Source organism: Staurois parvus, unplaced genomic scaffold (genome assembly GCF_062004578.1).
Source record: "Staurois parvus isolate SC_StPar_1 unplaced genomic scaffold, SC_StPar_1.0 ptg000445l, whole genome shotgun sequence".
In the NCBI taxonomy this organism is placed as follows: Eukaryota; Metazoa; Chordata; class Amphibia; order Anura; family Ranidae; genus Staurois; species Staurois parvus.
The window spans coordinates 8,029,460-8,049,242 of NW_028318241.1; the positions used below are offsets into that span (position 1 = coordinate 8,029,460).

General features: G+C 52.5%; 20 non-coding genes and 1 pseudogene across 20 annotated transcripts; all 21 read right to left on the reverse strand.

Moving 5' to 3' along the window:
- Nucleotides 1-232: 232 nt before the first annotated feature.
- LOC149453887 (U1 spliceosomal RNA) lies at nucleotides 233-409 on the reverse strand (annotated as a pseudogene).
- Nucleotides 410-6,095: 5,686 nt separating this feature from the next.
- LOC149453888 (U1 spliceosomal RNA) lies at nucleotides 6,096-6,259 on the reverse strand. Its single transcript, XR_016314505.1, has one exon. It is a non-coding gene; the product is annotated as a U1 spliceosomal RNA (small nuclear RNA).
- Nucleotides 6,260-6,775: 516 nt separating this feature from the next.
- On the reverse strand, nucleotides 6,776-6,939 carry LOC149453889 (U1 spliceosomal RNA). Its single transcript, XR_016314602.1, has one exon. It is a non-coding gene; the product is annotated as a U1 spliceosomal RNA (small nuclear RNA).
- Nucleotides 6,940-7,459: 520 nt separating this feature from the next.
- On the reverse strand, nucleotides 7,460-7,623 carry LOC149453890 (U1 spliceosomal RNA). The gene has a single exon (XR_016314640.1). It is a non-coding gene; the product is annotated as a U1 spliceosomal RNA (small nuclear RNA).
- Nucleotides 7,624-8,143: 520 nt separating this feature from the next.
- On the reverse strand, nucleotides 8,144-8,307 carry LOC149453891 (U1 spliceosomal RNA). Its single transcript, XR_016314548.1, has one exon. It is a non-coding gene; the product is annotated as a U1 spliceosomal RNA (small nuclear RNA).
- Nucleotides 8,308-8,860: 553 nt separating this feature from the next.
- Nucleotides 8,861-9,024, reverse strand: LOC149453892 (U1 spliceosomal RNA). Its single transcript, XR_016314506.1, has one exon. It is a non-coding gene; the product is annotated as a U1 spliceosomal RNA (small nuclear RNA).
- A 520-nt stretch (nucleotides 9,025-9,544) lies between these two features.
- Nucleotides 9,545-9,708, reverse strand: LOC149453893 (U1 spliceosomal RNA). The gene has a single exon (XR_016314536.1). It is a non-coding gene; the product is annotated as a U1 spliceosomal RNA (small nuclear RNA).
- A 520-nt stretch (nucleotides 9,709-10,228) lies between these two features.
- On the reverse strand, nucleotides 10,229-10,392 carry LOC149453894 (U1 spliceosomal RNA). The gene has a single exon (XR_016314549.1). It is a non-coding gene; the product is annotated as a U1 spliceosomal RNA (small nuclear RNA).
- Nucleotides 10,393-10,945: 553 nt separating this feature from the next.
- LOC149453895 (U1 spliceosomal RNA) lies at nucleotides 10,946-11,109 on the reverse strand. Its single transcript, XR_016314507.1, has one exon. It is a non-coding gene; the product is annotated as a U1 spliceosomal RNA (small nuclear RNA).
- A 520-nt stretch (nucleotides 11,110-11,629) lies between these two features.
- On the reverse strand, nucleotides 11,630-11,793 carry LOC149453896 (U1 spliceosomal RNA). The gene has a single exon (XR_016314508.1). It is a non-coding gene; the product is annotated as a U1 spliceosomal RNA (small nuclear RNA).
- A 520-nt stretch (nucleotides 11,794-12,313) lies between these two features.
- LOC149453897 (U1 spliceosomal RNA) lies at nucleotides 12,314-12,477 on the reverse strand. The gene has a single exon (XR_016314510.1). It is a non-coding gene; the product is annotated as a U1 spliceosomal RNA (small nuclear RNA).
- Nucleotides 12,478-12,992: 515 nt separating this feature from the next.
- LOC149453898 (U1 spliceosomal RNA) lies at nucleotides 12,993-13,156 on the reverse strand. Its single transcript, XR_016314550.1, has one exon. It is a non-coding gene; the product is annotated as a U1 spliceosomal RNA (small nuclear RNA).
- Nucleotides 13,157-13,676: 520 nt separating this feature from the next.
- Nucleotides 13,677-13,840, reverse strand: LOC149453899 (U1 spliceosomal RNA). The gene has a single exon (XR_016314511.1). It is a non-coding gene; the product is annotated as a U1 spliceosomal RNA (small nuclear RNA).
- Nucleotides 13,841-14,360: 520 nt separating this feature from the next.
- Nucleotides 14,361-14,524, reverse strand: LOC149453900 (U1 spliceosomal RNA). Its single transcript, XR_016314512.1, has one exon. It is a non-coding gene; the product is annotated as a U1 spliceosomal RNA (small nuclear RNA).
- A 521-nt stretch (nucleotides 14,525-15,045) lies between these two features.
- Nucleotides 15,046-15,209, reverse strand: LOC149453901 (U1 spliceosomal RNA). The gene has a single exon (XR_016314542.1). It is a non-coding gene; the product is annotated as a U1 spliceosomal RNA (small nuclear RNA).
- A 520-nt stretch (nucleotides 15,210-15,729) lies between these two features.
- Nucleotides 15,730-15,893, reverse strand: LOC149453902 (U1 spliceosomal RNA). The gene has a single exon (XR_016314594.1). It is a non-coding gene; the product is annotated as a U1 spliceosomal RNA (small nuclear RNA).
- A 520-nt stretch (nucleotides 15,894-16,413) lies between these two features.
- On the reverse strand, nucleotides 16,414-16,577 carry LOC149453903 (U1 spliceosomal RNA). Its single transcript, XR_016314529.1, has one exon. It is a non-coding gene; the product is annotated as a U1 spliceosomal RNA (small nuclear RNA).
- Nucleotides 16,578-17,130: 553 nt separating this feature from the next.
- Nucleotides 17,131-17,294, reverse strand: LOC149453904 (U1 spliceosomal RNA). Its single transcript, XR_016314513.1, has one exon. It is a non-coding gene; the product is annotated as a U1 spliceosomal RNA (small nuclear RNA).
- A 520-nt stretch (nucleotides 17,295-17,814) lies between these two features.
- On the reverse strand, nucleotides 17,815-17,978 carry LOC149453905 (U1 spliceosomal RNA). The gene has a single exon (XR_016314514.1). It is a non-coding gene; the product is annotated as a U1 spliceosomal RNA (small nuclear RNA).
- A 520-nt stretch (nucleotides 17,979-18,498) lies between these two features.
- Nucleotides 18,499-18,662, reverse strand: LOC149453906 (U1 spliceosomal RNA). The gene has a single exon (XR_016314515.1). It is a non-coding gene; the product is annotated as a U1 spliceosomal RNA (small nuclear RNA).
- Nucleotides 18,663-19,177: 515 nt separating this feature from the next.
- Nucleotides 19,178-19,341, reverse strand: LOC149453907 (U1 spliceosomal RNA). The gene has a single exon (XR_016314551.1). It is a non-coding gene; the product is annotated as a U1 spliceosomal RNA (small nuclear RNA).
- Nucleotides 19,342-19,783: the final 442 nt, after the last annotated feature.

Sequence of the window (19,783 nt, forward strand, 5' to 3'; positions counted from 1 at the left end):
CGAAAGGAAGCATAGGAATATGGCGCAGCGGGAGGGGGCTGTTCCTACAGAGTTGGCGATTGTCCTGTAGCAGAAATGGGGAGTGAAGTCATGCACGGAAGAAGCCATTTGGCAAGGGATGCAATGCAGGTGCAAAGAGGCTAGAGAGAAGGGAGCAGGAGCTGAAAGAGCAGCCCACCCGGTGTGTCGTCAGACAAAGCTTTTAGCTGAACTATCATTGACCAGAAAGAATCAGGGGAGAGCGCGAACGCAGTCCCCCACTACCACAAATTATGCAGTCGAGTTTCCCGCATTTGGGGAAATCGCAGGGGTCAGCACAGCCAGAGTGCAATGGTTGAGCCTCGCCCTGGGAGAACCTTTTTTTTTTTTTTTTTTTTTTTTTTTTTTTTTTTTTATGCCTATTCAGACTGAATCACTGACACAATTCGTTCAACAAAAAACGGAATCTGCTCAGCGTTCTTTGCATCATCTCAGGCATCAACATATCAAAAAACACATAAAAACCTTTTATACACTTTATACATCCCCACCCCCACCCCCCCACCACTCCCCCACATTCCACATCCCGTCAGCCTCCTCATCCCCCAACCTCTTCCTATCTAATTCCAACACCAAGGAAAACTTAGCCATGCACCACCTAACACATTCCACTTCGGACAATATCTCTCTCTTCCTGCACATTAAACCCCTCGCAGCCCACACCACCTCCTTCACCACAGCCGAAACAATATGCATCTTTCTCTTCACATCCCTCTCACCACCCACCAAACCCAAAACTCCAGCCTCAAAAGTGATGTGCTTCACCCCCACCACCCTCACCACAAAACCCTCCAACAACCTCCACACCTCCTTAGCAAACTCACATTCCCAAAAAACGTGTCTCTCCGTTTCACAACCTCCACACCCTTCCCTTGGACACCGGTCACTCCTCACCAAGTCCCTAGATTTTAGAAAGACCCGTGTAGATAAACAATTATGCAATGTAAGCCACGCAATCTGTTTCTGCTTATTTGTCACACCAATGATTGCCAAGTTCTTCCAGCACACTTCCGCCCATTTGGAACTCAAACCCCGCACATTTGACACCACCTCTCCCCTCCGCAACCACTTCCATAAAGACTCCTTTTTCACTGCATCCTGCCCCAGCTCCACCAATTTATTTTCCTCATAAAAGGCCTTCATACCCAGGTAATATGCAGGCGAGACCAGTGACAGTGGTTTCCTCAGATCTCTTCTGCACCACCCCCACCTCACCACCGGCCACCCCACCAGGTACCTCATCAAACAAGCCATCTTTCCCCCACCCATAAAGGCTTTAAAATGAGTCAACCACCACTGCACCTTTAGAAAAAGCTCAATGTTTGGAAAGCCATATCCTCCGGCACAACCATCCTTCATCACCGTTTCCCTTGAAATCTTCTCCATCTTTGCCCCCCAAAAAAACATGAAGAGCACCCTCATCACCTTCATTACCATCTGCTTATTAGGAGCAAACACCACTCCAAAGTGCACCAGTAGTGGCAGGACACACGCCTTCACCACCACCGTCTTCCCAGTGAAGGACAGGTTCCTCAATTTCCAGAAACCAAGCTTTTTCTCTATCTTTGCCAGCCCCACCTCCGCATTCTTCTGACAACACAGATTACGGGAGAAAAACACCCCCAACACTTTCATCTGTTCCACCACCTCCACTTTCCCTCCCACCACCTCACATGACCCGCTCAAAGCGCACACCTGGCTCTTCCCCCAATTCACTTTCAGACCCGACATGCATCCGAAAATACTCAGCAACAGCTCCGCCCTCAACAGATCACTCCTGGAGCTACAAACAAAAGCAGTGTCATCCATGTAGCACAACCCTTTAACATTTTCATTGTTACCTCCGGGCACAAACACACCCTTAAACACTTTGTCCCTCTTCACATGCTGCAACAGGGGTTCCATCACGCAGATAAAAATAATGGGGGACAGGGGACACCCCTGCCTCACTCCCGATCTGATCCGCACCGGTTCCGTCAGGTTCCCATTCACTAAAATCCTACTGCTAACCCCCTTATATAACCCCCTTACCATCTCCACAAAGGCCGTCGGCAGCCCCATCTTCTGCAACACCATAAACAGAAACTGGTGCGATACTTGATCATATGCTTTTTCCAAATCAAAGCTAGCCACAGCCAATGGGGCGTTGGTACTTTGGGCATAGTAAATCAAATCTCTCAGAAATATCAGGTGATCCGTCACCCTCCTACCCGGCACAGCACACGCCTGACCATCCCCCACCACCTTGCTGATGACCTCCCGCATCCTACCAGCCAGCAATTTGGTCAGCAACTTATAGTCACAATTCAGCAAAGTTATCGGCCGCCAGTTTTTCATATCCTTGGGGTCACCTTTCTTAAACAGCAAGGTGATCACCCCTTCCTTCATCGACCGAGATAACATCTTCCCTGCCATACAGCACTGAAGCACCTCAACTACATGCACCTTCAATACCTTCCAAAATCTTAAATAAAATTCCAAGGGAATTCCGTCCCCTCCTGGTGTCTTATTTTTCCTCATTCCCCTAAGGGTATCCTCCACCTCCTTTTCTGTCACAGGATCCACCAACATACCACCATCCTCCTCACCCAATCCACCATCCAAGATCCCACAATACTGCTCAACTTCCTCAACAGAGGCACCACCTCCTCCCTTATACAACTCCCCATAGAAACCTCTGATCACCTCCTCCATCCTCTCACCTTGCACTTCTACCTCCCCGTCCATTACAGAAGTAAACACTTTCTTAGGCCCATATGCCTTCCTAAAAAAGAACCGAGAGCACCTTTCTCCCCCCTCCATCTCTTGCACTTTTGCTCTAAACACAATACCTTCCCCCCGCTTCTTCAAGGACAACTTCCGCTCTTCCCGCACCTCCTTTATTTCATCCTCCACTTCCAGCCCCAACCTTTTGCATTTGAACAAGAACAACAATTTAGACAAGATCCTCTCCTCCTCCTCTCTCCTCCTTCTAGCCCCTTCTCTCCCCTTCTTCTGAAAGAAGGTCCTAATACATGCCTTAGCCCAATCCCACCAACCCAGCACATTAGCAAACTCAGCTTTCCGACACACCAATGCTCCAAAGAACACCTCAAACTGCTCACCAACTCCCTCCTCCTCCAATAGAGTGCAATTCAGTTTCCATACCCCACCTCCAAACCGCACCCCAACCTCCAGATCAAATGACCCCGTAAGCAGCACATGATCAGAGAAAGTCACCGGATCAACCCTATAACCGGTCACCTTCATTGTAGGGGAACAAAAGAAAAAATCGATCCTGGACCTTACAGTCCCTCTGTCAGAATTGAAGGTGAAAGACACCTTCCCACCCTCCACTTCCACAGCAACATCTTGAAGACGGAAATCCCCCACCACCTCATTCAGGAGTTTGGACGACCCATCCATCCCTCCCTCCTCCCTTTCACCTTGTCTATCCTCCTTCCTCCTTATACAATTAAGATCACCAGCCACTATCGTAGGCAATCTTCCAGGTAACCACAACTTCAAGGTCTCAAGGAATACCACCCTCTCCTTTCTTTCAGCCGGAGCATAACAATTTATTAAACGCACCTCCTTCCCATACACATCCAATACCACCACCTGCATTCTCCCAGGGATCACAATCTCATGCGATATGCACAGTACATCCTTATTTTTGATCAAGATCCCCACCCCCTCACTCCTAGATGCACATGCTGGTGACCATAAGGAATGCCCCCGCACCCACTCCCCCTCAGGGGCTCTCTCCACTCCACACTCCTGAACACATATCACATCTGCAGTCACTTTTTCCAAGTGCTCAAACACCACCGCCCGCCGCCACCCAGAACAAATGCTCCGTACATTCACAGAAGATACAACAAACAGCATAATGAAAAAAGGATGTATCATTCTCATATCAGCCATAATAAAGCTATTTACAGGTGTTCCATTGACTCCACCTTTCCACTTACACTCTCTATACCACCATGCTGTCTTCTCCTAACCAAAGGAGGATTGGCGGACTCTACATCAGAATCCCCATCAAGGCTGCCAAGCAAAGCACCCAGACCACCCCCACCCGAATCATCCACCCTCGCTCGTTTGGATGCGGATGAAGATGGTCCCGCCCCTTCCCCAGAGGCGACAATCAAACGCTGCCCACACTCCAAACTACCATCACTTTCCACCTCCACCATATCATCGTCCTCATCACTGTCCGATAAATCCCCTATCAGAGCCGCAAATCTATTTGGATTACTCAGTCCAGCAAGCACCCTCTCCTCTGGCTGTTCACCAGCGTGTTCTTCCTTCCGACAGGGCAGTGAGTCACCGCTTCCTCCACATTGCAGTCCACCTGTCAGCCCACTCTCCTCCGCGTGGCATCCGACACCCGTTCCCACCACCGCAGCAGCTTCACCGGGGTGAACACTGACAGCGCCCGCCAGAACACCGGCAGCGTCATCAGCGACACGTATCCCCTCCGCCGCTACCGGCCGGTCTGCAGGGACAACATCATCAGCCGGGCGCTCCAGGATGAGGACAGCAGAGTCCGCAGCCGCGGGGCTCTCACTCTCCCCCTCCTCCTGTCGCGCCCTTCTCGGCTTCCGCTGCTCCTTGTACAATCCACCGGACCCCAACCGCTGCACAAGTCTCTCCTCCAAGCCACTCCTCCGTCTTGCCTCGAAGTATTCATCACACTGCCGGGCAAGATGTCCTGCCTTCCTGCAGATATCGCAAACTTTCCTCTCTCTGCACTCTCTGGAAGGATGACCCTCATGGCCACAAAAACGACATTTAGGGATCTGTTCACATTCCTGGCTTGTATGGCCATATACATAGCATTTTCTGCAATAACTGGGCTGACCTGCATAAAACAGGAACCCCCGCTCACCACCAACATTAAACACTGCAGGGGGTCTCCGCACACCCCCCACACACCCCTCATCATGAAAAAAACGCCCAATAAATCTGTACTTTCCAGACCATATACCGAACTTATTCCGAACTTTATCCCCCCCTTTCAGCTCTTCACAGTAGGTTTTCAAAAAAGCTCTAACCAAATTCACGTCCGCAAACGGATTATAAAGATGTACAATAATGACCTTCTCCTCTTGCATAAACAGGGGGATAACATCAAATTTCCGCACAATTTCCTCCTCCATCCTCTTAGCTTTCTCATAAACATTCCAGCAGACATCCGGACAGGTAAAGGTCACATCATATATCCCCTGCTGGGGAAAGTCCTGCAAACATACTATGTCTCTTACCCTAATGTCCAAAGCGTCCACCAAAAGATCCACAACCACTGCTCTTAGGTCCACTTCCATCTTCAAGCCCGGCTTCACCAAGAACCGCAAAGAATCGCGCATCCCACGATTCGCCATGTTGATGGCACCAAAGTGCCTCGCCTCCAACTTCCACCCGAAGAGCACCCCAACAAAGGGGGCTCCCCGGCTGCCTACTCACTGGCTGTTAGGAGCACCACACTCAGGAGATGTCACGCCCTGGGAGAACCACCTTCGTGATCATGGTATCTCCCCTGCCAGGTAAGTATGAGTTGGAAGGGACCGGCTAGTGCTCCCCGGTTGGGGCCGCGCTTTGTCCACGTTATGGGAGCTTTCTGGGTATCTGTCAGAGCTAGGCCACAGAGCAATGCACATCTGTGTAAAGAGTGGAGCAGGAGTGTTGTAGTTTTTTTTTTTTTTCTTCTCTTCTTCTCCCCCCCAATGTCTGGAGAGACGCAAAGGAGTTGCGAAATAGTCCCAGTGTAAACTGCGTCAGCGCATGTATTTGCATAGGAGGCGGCCCTTAAGCATCCAGCAGCAGCGCAAGCTTCCTGCCACGAAAGGAAGCATAGGAATATGGCGCAGCGGGAGGGGGCTGTTCCTACAGAGTTGGCGATTGTCCTGTAGCAGAAATGGGGAGTGAAGTCATGCACGGAAGAAGCCATTTGGCAAGGGATGCAATGCAGGTGCAAAGAGGCTAGAGAGAAGGGAGCAGGAGCTGAAAGAGCAGCCCACCCGGTGTGTCGTCAGACAAAGCTTTTAGCTGAACTATCATTGACCAGAAAGAATCAGGGGAGAGCGCGAACGCAGTCCCCCACTACCACAAATTATGCAGTCGAGTTTCCCGCATTTGGGGAAATCGCAGGGGTCAGCACAGCCGGAGTGCAATGGTTGAGCCTCGCCCTGGGAGAACCACCTTCGTGATCATGGTATCTCCCCTGCCAGGTAAGTATGAGTTGGAAGGGACCGGCTAGTGCTCCCCGGTTGGGGCCACGCTTTGTCCACGTTAGGGGAGCTTTCTGGGTATCTGTCAGAGCTAGGCCACAGAGCAATGCACATCTGTGTAAAGAGTGGAGCAGGAGTGTTGTAGTTTTTTTTTTTTTTTCTTCTCTTCTTCTCCCCCCCAATGTCTGGAGAGACGCAAAGGAGTTGCGAAATAGTCCCAGTGTAAACTGCGTCAGCGCATGTATTTGCATAGGAGGCGGCCCTTAAGCATCCAGCAGCAGCGCAAGCTTCCTGCCACGAAAGGAAGCATAGGAATATGGCGCAGCGGGAGGGGGCTGTTCCTACAGAGTTGGCGATTGTCCTGTAGCAGAAATGGGGAGTCATGCACGGAAGAAGCCATTTGGCAAGGGATGCAATGCAGGTGCAAAGAGGCTAGAGAGAAGGGAGCAGGAGCTGAAAGAGCAGCCCACCCGGTGTGTCGTCAGACAAAGCTTTTAGCTGAACTATCATTGACCAGAAAGAATCAGGGGAGAGCGCGAACGCAGTCCCCCACTACCACAAATTATGCAGTCGAGTTTCCCGCATTTGGGGAAATCGCAGGGGTCAGCACAGCCGGAGTGCAATGGTTGAGCCTCGACCTGGGAGAACCACCTTCGTGATCATGGTATCTCCCCTGCCAGGTAAGTATGAGTTGGAAGGGACCGGCTAGTGCTCCCCGGTTGGGGCCGCGCTTTGTCCACGTTAGGGGAGCTTTCTGGGTATCTGTCAGAGCTAGGCCACAGAGCAATGCACATCTGTGTAAAGAGTGGAGCAGGAGTGTTGTAGTTTTTTTTTTTTTTCTTCTCTTCTTCTCCCCCCCAATGTCTGGAGAGACGCAAAGGAGTTGCGAAATAGTCCCAGTGTAAACTGCGTCAGCGCATGTATTTGCATAGGAGGCGGCCCTTAAGCATCCAGCAGCAGCGCAAGCTTCCTGCCACGAAAGGAAGCATAGGAATATGGCGCAGCGGGAGGGGGCTGTTCCTACAGAGTTGGCGATTGTCCTGTAGCAGAAATGGGGAGTGAAGTCATGCACGGAAGAAGCCATTTGGCAAGGGATGCAATGCAGGTGCAAAGAGGCTAGAGAGAAGGGAGCAGGAGCTGAAAGAGCAGCCCACCCGGTGTGTCGTCAGACAAAGCTTTTAGCTGAACTATCATTGACCAGAAAGAATCAGGGGAGAGCGCGAACGCAGTCCCCCACTACCACAAATTATGCAGTCGAGTTTCCCGCATTTGGGGAAATCGCAGGGGTCAGCACAGCCGGAGTGCAATGGTTGAGCCTCGCCCTGGGAGAACCACCTTCATGATCATGGTATCTCCCCTGCCAGGTAAGTATGAGTTGGAAGGGACCGGCTAGTGCTCCCCGGTTGGGGCCGCGCTTTGTCCACGTTATGGGAGCTTTCTGGGTATCTGTCAGAGCTAGGCCACAGAGCAATGCACATCTGTGTAAAGAGTGGAGCAGGAGTGTTGTAGTTTTTTTTTTTTTTCTTCTCTTCTTCTCCCCCCCAATGTCTGGAGAGACGCAAAGGAGTTGCGAAATAGTCCCAGTGTAAACTGCGTCAGCGCATGTATTTGCATAGGAGGCGGCCCTTAAGCATCCAGCAGCAGCGCAAGCTTCCTGCCACGAAAGGAAGCATAGGAATATGGCGCAGCGGGAGGGGGCTGTTCCTACAGAGTTGGCGATTGTCCTGTAGCAGAAATGGGGAGTGAAGTCATGCACGGAAGAAGCCATTTGGCAAGGGATGCAATGCAGGTGCAAAGAGGCTAGAGAGAAGGGAGCAGGAGCTGAAAGAGCAGCCCACCCGGTGTGTCGTCAGACAAAGCTTTTAGCTGAACTATCATTGACCAGAAAGAATCAGGGGAGAGCGCGAACGCAGTCCCCCACTACCACAAATTATGCAGTCGAGTTTCCCGCATTTGGGGAAATCGCAGGGGTCAGCACAGCCGGAGTGCAATGGTTGACCCTCGCCCTGGGAGAACCACCTTCGTGATCATGGTATCTCCCCTGCCAGGTAAGTATGAGTTGGAAGGGACCGGCTAGTGCTCCCCGGTTGGGGCCGCGCTTTGTCCACGTTAGGGGAGCTTTCTGGGTATCTGTCAGAGCTAGGCCACAGAGCAATGCACATCTGTGTAAAGAGTGGAGCAGGAGTGTTGTAGTTTTTTTTTTTTTTCTTCTCTTCTTCTCCCCCCCAATGTCTGGAGAGACGCAAAGGAGTTGCGAAATAGTCCCAGTGTAAACTGCGTCAGCGCATGTATTTGCATAGGAGGCGGCCCTTAAGCATCCAGCAGCAGCGCAAGCTTCCTGCCACGAAAGGAAGCATAGGAATATGGCGCAGCGGGAGGGGGCTGTTCCTACAGAGTTGGCGCAGCGGGAGGGGGCTGTTCCTACAGAGTTGGCGATTGTCCTGTAGCAGAAATGGGGAGTGAAGTCATGCACGGAAGAAGCCATTTGGCAAGGGATGCAATGCAGGTGCAAAGAGGCTAGAGAGAAGGGAGCAGGAGCTGAAAGAGCAGCCCACCCGGTGTGTCGTCAGACAAAGCTTTTAGCTGAACTATCATTGACCAGAAAGAATCAGGGGAGAGCGCGAACGCAGTCCCCCACTACCACAAATTATGCAGTCGAGTTTCCCGCATTTGGGGAAATCGCAGGGGTCAGCACAGCCGGAGTGCAATGGTTGAGCCTCGCCCTGGGAGAACCACCTTCGTGATCATGGTATCTCCCCTGCCAGGTAAGTATGAGTTGGAAGGGACCGGCTAGTGCTCCCCGGTTGGGGCCACGCTTTGTCCACGTTATGGGAGCTTTCTGGGTATCTGTCAGAGCTAGGCCACAGAGCAATGCACATCTGTGTAAAGAGTGGAGCAGGAGTGTTGTAGTTTTTTTTTTTTTTCTTCTCTTCTTCTCCCCCCCAATGTCTGGAGAGACGCAAAGGAGTTGCGAAATAGTCCCAGTGTAAACTGCGTCAGCGCATGTATTTGCATAGGAGGCGGCCCTTAAGCATCCAGCAGCAGCGCAAGCTTCCTGCCACGAAAGGAAGCATAGGAATATGGCGCAGCGGGAGGGGGCTGTTCCTACAGAGTTGGCGATTGTCCTGTAGCAGAAATGGGGAGTGAAGTCATGCACGGAAGAAGCCATTTGGCAAGGGATGCAATGCAGGTGCAAAGAGGCTAGAGAGAAGGGAGCAGGAGCTGAAAGAGCAGCCCACCCGGTGTGTCGTCAGACAAAGCTTTTAGCTGAACTATCATTGACCAGAAAGAATCAGGGGAGAGCGCAAACGCAGTCCCCCACTACCACAAATTATGCAGTCGAGTTTCCCGCATTTGGGGAAATCGCAGGGGTCAGCACAGCCGGAGTGCAATGGTTGAGCCTCGCCCTGGGAGAACCACCTTCATGATCATGGTATCTCCCCTGCCAGGTAAGTATGAGTTGGAAGGGACCGGCTAGTGCTCCCCGGTTGGGGCCGCGCTTTGTCCACGTTATGGGAGCTTTCTGGGTATCTGTCAGAGCTAGGCCACAGAGCAATGCACATCTGTGTAAAGAGTGGAGCAGGAGTGTTGTAGTTTTTTTTTTTTTTCTTCTCTTCTTCTCCCCCCCAATGTCTGGAGAGACGCAAAGGAGTTGCGAAATAGTCCCAGTGTAAACTGCGTCAGCGCATGTATTTGCATAGGAGGCGGCCCTTAAGCATCCAGCAGCAGCGCAAGCTTCCTGCCACGAAAGGAAGCATAGGAATATGGCGCAGCGGGAGGGGGCTGTTCCTACAGAGTTGGCGATTGTCCTGTAGCAGAAATGGGGAGTGAAGTCATGCACGGAAGAAGCCATTTGGCAAGGGATGCAATGCAGGTGCAAAGAGGCTAGAGAGAAGGGAGCAGGAGCTGAAAGAGCAGCCCACCCGGTGTGTCGTCAGACAAAGCTTTTAGCTGAACTATCATTGACCAGAAAGAATCAGGGGAGAGCGCGAACGCAGTCCCCCACTACCACAAATTATGCAGTCGAGTTTCCCGCATTTGGGGAAATCGCAGGGGTCAGCACAGCCGGAGTGCAATGGTTGACCCTCGCCCTGGGAGAACCACCTTCGTGATCATGGTATCTCCCCTGCCAGGTAAGTATGAGTTGGAAGGGACCGGCTAGTGCTCCCCGGTTGGGGCCGCGCTTTGTCCACGTTAGGGGAGCTTTCTGGGTATCTGTCAGAGCTAGGCCACAGAGCAATGCACATCTGTGTAAAGAGTGGAGCAGGAGTGTTGTAGTTTTTTTTTTTTTTCTTCTCTTCTTCTCCCCCCCAATGTCTGGAGAGACGCAAAGGAGTTGCGAAATAGTCCCAGTGTAAACTGCGTCAGCGCATGTATTTGCATAGGAGGCGGCCCTTAAGCATCCAGCAGCAGCGCAAGCTTCCTGCCACGAAAGGAAGCATAGGAATATGGCGCAGCGGGAGGGGGCTGTTCCTACAGAGTTGGCGCAGCGGGAGGGGGCTGTTCCTACAGAGTTGGCGATTGTCCTGTAGCAGAAATGGGGAGTGAAGTCATGCACGGAAGAAGCCATTTGGCAAGGGATGCAATGCAGGTGCAAAGAGGCTAGAGAGAAGGGAGCAGGAGCTGAAAGAGCAGCCCACCCGGTGTGTCGTCAGACAAAGCTTTTAGCTGAACTATCATTGACCAGAAAGAATCAGGGGAGAGCGCGAACGCAGTCCCCCACTACCACAAATTATGCAGTCGAGTTTCCCGCATTTGGGGAAATCGCAGGGGTCAGCACAGCCGGAGTGCAATGGTTGAGCCTCGCCCTGGGAGAACCACCTTCGTGATCATGGTATCTCCCCTGCCAGGTAAGTATGAGTTGGAAGGGACCGGCTAGTGCTCCCCGGTTGGGGCCACGCTTTGTCCACGTTATGGGAGCTTTCTGGGTATCTGTCAGAGCTAGGCCACAGAGCAATGCACATCTGTGTAAAGAGTGGAGCAGGAGTGTTGTAGTTTTTTTTTTTTTTCTTCTCTTCTTCTCCCCCCCAATGTCTGGAGAGACGCAAAGGAGTTGCGAAATAGTCCCAGTGTAAACTGCGTCAGCGCATGTATTTGCATAGGAGGCGGCCCTTAAGCATCCAGCAGCAGCGCAAGCTTCCTGCCACGAAAGGAAGCATAGGAATATGGCGCAGCGGGAGGGGGCTGTTCCTACAGAGTTGGCGATTGTCCTGTAGCAGAAATGGGGAGTGAAGTCATGCACGGAAGAAGCCATTTGGCAAGGGATGCAATGCAGGTGCAAAGAGGCTAGAGAGAAGGGAGCAGGAGCTGAAAGAGCAGCCCACCCGGTGTGTCGTCAGACAAAGCTTTTAGCTGAACTATCATTGACCAGAAAGAATCAGGGGAGAGCGCGAACGCAGTCCCCCACTACCACAAATTATGCAGTCGAGTTTCCCGCATTTGGGGAAATCGCAGGGGTCAGCACAGCCGGAGTGCAATGGTTGAGCCTCGCCCTGGGAGAACCACCTTCGTGATCATGGTATCTCCCCTGCCAGGTAAGTATGAGTTGGAAGGGACCGGCTAGTGCTCCCCGGTTGGGGCCGCGCTTTGTCCACGTTATGGGAGCTTTCTGGGTATCTGTCAGAGCTAGGCCACAGAGCAATGCACATCTGTGTAAAGAGTGGAGCAGGAGTGTTGTAGTTTTTTTTTTTTTTCTTCTCTTCTTCTCCCCCCCAATGTCTGGAGAGACGCAAAGGAGTTGCGAAATAGTCCCAGTGTAAACTGCGTCAGCGCATGTATTTGCATAGGAGGCGGCCCTTAAGCATCCAGCAGCAGCGCAAGCTTCCTGCCACGAAAGGAAGCATAGGAATATGGCGCAGCGGGAGGGGGCTGTTCCTACAGAGTTGGCGATTGTCCTGTAGCAGAAATGGGGAGTGAAGTCATGCATGGAAGAAGCCATTTGGCAAGGGATGCAATGCAGGTGCAAAGAGGCTAGAGAGAAGGGAGCAGGAGCTGAAAGAGCAGCCCACCCGGTGTGTCGTCAGACAAAGCTTTTAGCTGAACTATCATTGACCAGAAAGAATCAGGGGAGAGCGCGAACGCAGTCCCCCACTACCACAAATTATGCAGTCGAGTTTCCCGCATTTGGGGAAATCGCAGGGGTCAGCACAGCCGGAGTGCAATGGTTGAGCCTCGCCCTGGGAGAACCACCTTCGTGATCATGGTATCTCCCCTGCCAGGTAAGTATGAGTTGGAAGGGACCGGCTAGTGCTCCCCGGTTGGGGCCACGCTTTGTCCACGTTAGGGGAGCTTTCTGGGTATCTGTCAGAGCTAGGCCACAGAGCAATGCACATCTGTGTAAAGAGTGGAGCAGGAGTGTTGTAGTTTTTTTTTCTTCTCTTCTTCTCCCCCCCAATGTCTGGAGAGACGCAAAGGAGTTGCGAAATAGTCCCAGTGTAAACTGCGTCAGCGCATGTATTTGCATAGGAGGCGGCCCTTAAGCATCCAGCAGCAGCGCAAGCTTCCTGCCACGAAAGGAAGCATAGGAATATGGCGCAGCGGGAGGGGGCTGTTCCTACAGAGTTGGCGATTGTCCTGTAGCAGAAATGGGGAGTGAAGTCATGCACGGAAGAAGCCATTTGGCAAGGGATGCAATGCAGGTGCAAAGAGGCTAGAGAGAAGGGAGCAGGAGCTGAAAGAGCAGCCCACCCGGTGTGTCGTCAGACAAAGCTTTTAGCTGAACTATCATTGACCAGAAAGAATCAGGGGAGAGCGCGAACGCAGTCCCCCACTACCACAAATTATGCAGTCGAGTTTCCCGCATTTGGGGAAATCGCAGGGGTCAGCACAGCCGGAGTGCAATGGTTGACCCTCGCCCTGGGAGAACCACCTTCGTGATCATGGTATCTCCCCTGCCAGGTAAGTATGAGTTGGAAGGGACCGGCTAGTGCTCCCCGGTTGGGGCCGCGCTTTGTCCACGTTAGGGGAGCTTTCTGGGTATCTGTCAGAGCTAGGCCACAGAGCAATGCACATCTGTGTAAAGAGTGGAGCAGGAGTGTTGTAGTTTTTTTTTTTTTTCTTCTCTTCTTCTCCCCCCCAATGTCTGGAGAGACGCAAAGGAGTTGCGAAATAGTCCCAGTGTAAACTGCGTCAGCGCATGTATTTGCATAGGAGGCGGCCCTTAAGCATCCAGCAGCAGCGCAAGCTTCCTGCCACGAAAGGAAGCATAGGAATATGGCGCAGCGGGAGGGGGCTGTTCCTACAGAGTTGGCGATTGTCCTGTAGCAGAAATGGGGAGTGAAGTCATGCACGGAAGAAGCCATTTGGCAAGGGATGCAATGCAGGTGCAAAGAGGCTAGAGAGAAGGGAGCAGGAGCTGAAAGAGCAGCCCACCCGGTGTGTCGTCAGACAAAGCTTTTAGCTGAACTATCATTGACCAGAAAGAATCAGGGGAGAGCGCGAACGCAGTCCCCCACTACCACAAATTATGCAGTCGAGTTTCCCGCATTTGGGGAAATCGCAGGGGTCAGCACAGCCGGAGTGCAATGGTTGAGCCTCGCCCTGGGAGAACCACCTTCGTGATCATGGTATCTCCCCTGCCAGGTAAGTATGAGTTGGAAGGGACCGGCTAGTGCTCCCCGGTTGGGGCCACGCTTTGTCCACGTTATGGGAGCTTTCTGGGTATCTGTCAGAGCTAGGCCACAGAGCAATGCACATCTGTGTAAAGAGTGGAGCAGGAGTGTTGTAGTTTTTTTTTTTTTTCTTCTCTTCTTCTCCCCCCCAATGTCTGGAGAGACGCAAAGGAGTTGCGAAATAGTCCCAGTGTAAACTGCGTCAGCGCATGTATTTGCATAGGAGGCGGCCCTTAAGCATCCAGCAGCAGCGCAAGCTTCCTGCCACGAAAGGAAGCATAGGAATATGGCGCAGCGGGAGGGGGCTGTTCCTACAGAGTTGGCGATTGTCCTGTAGCAGAAATGGGGAGTGAAGTCATGCACGGAAGAAGCCATTTGGCAAGGGATGCAATGCAGGTGCAAAGAGGCTAGAGAGAAGGGAGCAGGAGCTGAAAGAGCAGCCCACCCGGTGTGTCGTCAGACAAAGCTTTTAGCTGAACTATCATTGACCAGAAAGAATCAGGGGAGAGCGCGAACGCAGTCCCCCACTACCACAAATTATGCAGTCGAGTTTCCCGCATTTGGGGAAATCGCAGGGGTCAGCACAGCCGGAGTGCAATGGTTGAGCCTCGCCCTGGGAGAACCACCTTCGTGATCATGGTATCTCCCCTGCCAGGTAAGTATGAGTTGGAAGGGACCGGCTAGTGCTCCCCGGTTGGGGCCACGCTTTGTCCACGTTAGGGGAGCTTTCTGGGTATCTGTCAGAGCTAGGCCACAGAGCAATGCACATCTGTGTAAAGAGTGGAGCAGGAGTGTTGTAGTTTTTTTTTTTTTTTCTTCTCTTCTTCTCCCCCCCAATGTCTGGAGAGACGCAAAGGAGTTGCGAAATAGTCCCAGTGTAAACTGCGTCAGCGCATGTATTTGCATAGGAGGCGGCCCTTAAGCATCCAGCAGCAGCGCAAGCTTCCTGCCACGAAAGGAAGCATAGGAATATGGCGCAGCGGGAGGGGGCTGTTCCTACAGAGTTGGCGATTGTCCTGTAGCAGAAATGGGGAGTGAAGTCATGCACGGAAGAAGCCATTTGGCAAGGGATGCAATGCAGGTGCAAAGAGGCTAGAGAGAAGGGAGCAGGAGCTGAAAGAGCAGCCCACCCGGTGTGTCGTCAGACAAAGCTTTTAGCTGAACTATCATTGACCAGAAAGAATCAGGGGAGAGCGCAAACGCAGTCCCCCACTACCACAAATTATGCAGTCGAGTTTCCCGCATTTGGGGAAATCGCAGGGGTCAGCACAGCCGGAGTGCAATGGTTGAGCCTCGCCCTGGGAGAACCACCTTCGTGATCATGGTATCTCCCCTGCCAGGTAAGTATGAGTTGGAAGGGACCGGCTAGTGCTCCCCGGTTGGGGCCACGCTTTGTCCACGTTAGGGGAGCTTTCTGGGTATCTGTCAGAGCTAGGCCACAGAGCAATGCACATCTGTGTAAAGAGTGGAGCAGGAGTGTTGTAGTTTTTTTTTTTTTTCTTCTCTTCTTCTCCCCCCCAATGTCTGGAGAGACGCAAAGGAGTTGCGAAATAGTCCCAGTGTAAACTGCGTCAGCGCATGTATTTGCATAGGAGGCGGCCCTTAAGCATCCAGCAGCAGCGCAAGCTTCCTGCCACGAAAGGAAGCATAGGAATATGGCGCAGCGGGAGGGGGCTGTTCCTACAGAGTTGGCGATTGTCCTGTAGCAGAAATGGGGAGTGAAGTCATGCACGGAAGAAGCCATTTGGCAAGGGATGCAATGCAGGTGCAAAGAGGCTAGAGAGAAGGGAGCAGGAGCTGAAAGAGCAGCCCACCCGGTGTGTCGTCAGACAAAGCTTTTAGCTGAACTATCATTGACCAGAAAGAATCAGGGGAGAGCGCGAACGCAGTCCCCCACTACCACAAATTATGCAGTCGAGTTTCCCGCATTTGGGGAAATCACAGGGGTCAGCACAGCCGGAGTGCAATGGTTGAGCCTCGCCCTGGGAGAACCACCTTCGTGATCATGGTATCTCCCCTGCCAGGTAAGTACGAGTTGGAAGGGACCGGCTAGTGCTCCCCGGTTGGGGCCACGCTTTGTCCACGTTAGGGGAGCTTTCTGGGTATCTGTCAGAGCTAGGCCACAGAGCAATGCACATCTGTGTAAAGAGTGGAGCAGGAGTGTTGTAGTTTTTTTTTTTTTTCTTCTCTTCTTCTCCCCCCCAATGTCTGGAGAGACGCAAAGGAGTTGCGAAATAGTCCCAGTGTAAACTGCGTCAGCGCATGTATTTGCATAGGAGGCGGCCCTTAAGCATCCAGCAGCAGCGCAAGCTTCCTGCCACGAAAGGAAGCATAGGAATATGGCGCAGCGGGAGGGGGCTGTTCCTACAGAGTTGGCGATTGTCCTGTAGCAGAAATGGGGAGTGAAGTCATGCACGGAAGAAGCCATTTGGCAAGGGATGCAATGCAGGTGCAAAGAGGCTAGAGAGAAGGGAGCAGGAGCTGAAAGAGCAGCCCACCCGGTGTGTCGTCAGACAAAGCTTTTAGCTGAACTATCATTGACCAGAAAGAATCAGGGGAGAGCGCGAACGCAGTCCCCCACTACCACAAATTATGCAGTCGAGTTTCCCGCATTTGGGGAAATCGCAGGGGTCAGCACAGCCAGAGTGCAATGGTTGAGCCTCGCCCTGGGAGAACCACCTTCGTGATCATGGTATCTCCCCTGCCAGGTAAGTATGAGTTGGAAGGGACCGGCTAGTGCTCCCCGGTTGGGGCCACGCTTTGTCCACGTTAGGGGAGCTTTCTGGGTATCTGTCAGAGCTAGGCCACAGAGCAATGCACATCTGTGTAAAGAGTGGAGCAGGAGTGTTGTAGTTTTTTTTTTTTTTCTTCTCTTCTTCTCCCCCCCAATGTCTGGAGAGACGCAAAGGAGTTGCGAAATAGTCCCAGTGTAAACTGCGTCAGCGCATGTATTTGCATAGGAGGCGGCCCTTAAGCATCCAGCAGCAGCGCAAGCTTCCTGCCACGAAAGGAAGCATAGGAATATGGCGCAGCGGGAGGGGGCTGTTCCTACAGAGTTGGCGCAGCGGGAGGGGGCTGTTCCTACAGAGTTGGCGATTGTCCTGTAGCAGAAATGGGGAGTGAAGTCATGCACGGAAGAAGCCATTTGGCAAGGGATGCAATGCAGGTGCAAAGAGGCTAGAGAGAAGGGAGCAGGAGCTGAAAGAGCAGCCCACCCGGTGTGTCGTCAGACAAAGCTTTTAGCTGAACTATCATTGACCAGAAAGAATCAGGGGAGAGCGCGAACGCAGTCCCCCACTACCACAAATTATGCAGTCGAGTTTCCCGCATTTGGGGAAATCGCAGGGGTCAGCACAGCCGGAGTGCAATGGTTGAGCCTCGCCCTGGGAGAACCACCTTCGTGATCATGGTATCTCCCCTGCCAGGTAAGTATGAGTTGGAAGGGACCGGCTAGTGCTCCCCGGTTGGGGCCACGCTTTGTCCACGTTATGGGAGCTTTCTGGGTATCTGTCAGAGCTAGGCCACAGAGCAATGCACATCTGTGTAAAGAGTGGAGCAGGAGTGTTGTAGTTTTTTTTTTTTTTCTTCTCTTCTTCTCCCCCCCAATGTCTGGAGAGACGCAAAGGAGTTGCGAAATAGTCCCAGTGTAAACTGCGTCAGCGCATGTATTTGCATAGGAGGCGGCCCTTAAGCATCCAGCAGCAGCGCAAGCTTCCTGCCACGAAAGGAAGCATAGGAATATGGCGCAGCGGGAGGGGGCTGTTCCTACAGAGTTGGCGATTGTCCTGTAGCAGAAATGGGGAGTGAAGTCATGCACGGAAGAAGCCATTTGGCAAGGGATGCAATGCAGGTGCAAAGAGGCTAGAGAGAAGGGAGCAGGAGCTGAAAGAGCAGCCCACCCGGTGTGTCGTCAGACAAAGCTTTTAGCTGAACTATCATTGACCAGAAAGAATCAGGGGAGAGCGCGAACGCAGTCCCCCACTACCACAAATTATGCAGTCGAGTTTCCCGCATTTGGGGAAATCGCAGGGGTCAGCACAGCCGGAGTGCAATGGTTGAGCCTCGCCCTGGGAGAACCACCTTCGTGATCATGGTATCTCCCCTGCCAGGTAAGTATGAGTTGGAAGGGACCGGCTAGTGCTCCCCGGTTGGGGCCGCGCTTTGTCCACGTTATGGGAGCTTTCTGGGTATCTGTCAGAGCTAGGCCACAGAGCAATGCACATCTGTGTAAAGAGTGGAGCAGGAGTGTTGTAGTTTTTTTTTTTTTTCTTCTCTTCTTCTCCCCCCCAATGTCTGGAGAGACGCAAAGGAGTTGCGAAATAGTCCCAGTGTAAACTGCGTCAGCGCATGTATTTGCATAGGAGGCGGCCCTTAAGCATCCAGCAGCAGCGCAAGCTTCCTGCCACGAAAGGAAGCATAGGAATATGGCGCAGCGGGAGGGGGCTGTTCCTACAGAGTTGGCGATTGTCCTGTAGCAGAAATGGGGAGTGAAGTCATGCATGGAAGAAGCCATTTGGCAAGGGATGCAATGCAGGTGCAAAGAGGCTAGAGAGAAGGGAGCAGGAGCTGAAAGAGCAGCCCACCCGGTGTGTCGTCAGACAAAGCTTTTAGCTGAACTATCATTGACCAGAAAGAATCAGGGGAGAGCGCGAACGCAGTCCCCCACTACCACAAATTATGCAGTCGAGTTTCCCGCATTTGGGGAAATCGCAGGGGTCAGCACAGCCGGAGTGCAATGGTTGAGCCTCGCCCTGGGAGAACCACCTTCGTGATCATGGTATCTCCCCTGCCAGGTAAGTATGAGTTGGAAGGGACCGGCTAGTGCTCCCCGGTTGGGGCCACGCTTTGTCCACGTTAGGGGAGCTTTCTGGGTATCTGTCAGAGCTAGGCCACAGAGCAATGCACATCTGTGTAAAGAGTGGAGCAGGAGTGTTGTAGTTTTTTTTTCTTCTCTTCTTCTCCCCCCCAATGTCTGGAGAGACGCAAAGGAGTTGCGAAATAGTCCCAGTGTAAACTGCGTCAGCGCATGTATTTGCATAGGAGGCGGCCCTTAAGCATCCAGCAGCAGCGCAAGCTTCCTGCCACGAAAGGAAGCATAGGAATATGGCGCAGCGGGAGGGGGCTGTTCCTACAGAGTTGGCGATTGTCCTGTAGCAGAAATGGGGAGTGAAGTCATGCACGGAAGAAGCCATTTGGCAAGGGATGCAATGCAGGTGCAAAGAGGCTAGAGAGAAGGGAGCAGGAGCTGAAAGAGCAGCCCACCCGGTGTGTCGTCAGACAAAGCTTTTAGCTGAACTATCATTGACCAGAAAGAATCAGGGGAGAGCGCGAACGCAGTCCCCCACTACCACAAATTATGCAGTCGAGTTTCCCGCATTTGGGGAAATCGCAGGGGTCAGCACAGCCGGAGTGCAATGGTTGACCCTCGCCCTGGGAGAACCACCTTCGTGATCATGGTATCTCCCCTGCCAGGTAAGTATGAGTTGGAAGGGACCGGCTAGTGCTCCCCGGTTGGGGCCGCGCTTTGTCCACGTTAGGGGAGCTTTCTGGGTATCTGTCAGAGCTAGGCCACAGAGCAATGCACATCTGTGTAAAGAGTGGAGCAGGAGTGTTGTAGTTTTTTTTTTTTTTCTTCTCTTCTTCTCCCCCCCAATGTCTGGAGAGACGCAAAGGAGTTGCGAAATAGTCCCAGTGTAAACTGCGTCAGCGCATGTATTTGCATAGGAGGCGGCCCTTAAGCATCCAGCAGCAGCGCAAGCTTCCTGCCACGAAAGGAAGCATAGGAATATGGCGCAGCGGGAGGGGGCTGTTCCTACAGAGTTGGCGCAGCGGGAGGGGGCTGTTCCTACAGAGTTGGCGATTGTCCTGTAGCAGAAATGGGGAGTGAAGTCATGCACGGAAGAAGCCATTTGGCAAGGGATG